Source organism: Sinocyclocheilus anshuiensis, unplaced genomic scaffold, assembly GCF_001515605.1.
Source record: "Sinocyclocheilus anshuiensis isolate Anshui unplaced genomic scaffold, SAMN03320099.WGS_v1.1 scaffold937, whole genome shotgun sequence".
NCBI classification, from domain to species: Eukaryota; Metazoa; Chordata; class Actinopteri; order Cypriniformes; family Cyprinidae; genus Sinocyclocheilus; species Sinocyclocheilus anshuiensis.
In genome coordinates, this window is record NW_015554129.1 from 296,863 (window position 1) to 298,135 (window position 1,273).

Sequence of the window (1,273 nt, forward strand, 5' to 3'; positions counted from 1 at the left end):
TATTTTCTTTTATTTTTGTTGTGACTTTTTACTGCCCTGTTTTGTGATGTTCAAAAATCATATCAAAACTTTCAGAATTGCTGAGATTCACATGCTGATTCTTCATGTCTACAAGTGACAGAATTGAAACCTCTTTATAACCCATAATTCTAAAAGTGCTTTATACAAGTTTCTCACATTGTCACGTAGTATAATAGAACTGCAATATTATAAAACTCATACAAGAACTACAGATTTTGATCAAATGCAACCAGAGACTCGGACGCATGAAATTATTTCACCACAAGCTCCTTGCCATCACATATGTGCTTTATAAACACTATTGTAACAGTCAAAGAAAAACTTATTTTAACTTAAAATTAATGTCAAGGGTCAAGAGGCAACTAAAGCAAACACTATTCACCAAAATGGTGTTGAAAAAAAAAAAACATCTACACCTTAATTCTCAATAAAGAACTTCTGTTTTAGAGACTCCAGAAATAAAGTCTAACTGGTTAGTAATGTGTGAAGTTGGTGTTGCTGTTTGTGGAGAGGTCCTTTTTTCTGAGGTCAAAGGTCTCATGTGGGGGCCCTGGAATATTTCATTATGGGGGCCTTGGGGGCAAAAAAAATTATATCTTCAAGAAATAGACTGTATTTTAATGTTGTTTTAACCCTTTCCCCAACTAAACTAAGAGACTAAGAGAGAGTTAAAGAACCTTTAAAGAACTATACAGGGGCTTACAGGTTTTACGGTAGTGGTGCTATATAGCACCTCATCGACTCCAAAGAACCGCTGAAGAACCGTGGAGAGGTCCTTTTTTTCTGAGGTCAAAGGTCTCATGTGGGGGCCCTGGAATATTTCCTTATGGGGGGCCTTGGGGGCAAAAAAAACCATATCTTCAAAAAATAGACTGTATTTTAATGTTTTAACCCTTTCCCCAACTAAACTAAGAGACTAAGAGAGAGTTAAAGAACCTTTAAAGAACTATACAGGGGCTTACAGGTTTTACGGTAGTGGTGCTATATAGCACCTCATCGACTCCAAAGAACCGCTGAAGAACCGAGAAGGGTATAACTGCAGCTCGGAGATCTCCAAATGGGGGCGGGAACTCCAAAACGGGGTGGGAGCTCCAAAATAGGGCGTGGCTTCCTCCCATTGACAGACAGGCACATGACACGCATGCGCAATTTTTTCCCCCCAATCCACTTCAGTGCAAACTCCACCCCACAGCTGATTCTAAAGATTTTATTGGTTGTGTCAATTAAAGTGTTGATTTCCTACACTATGCTA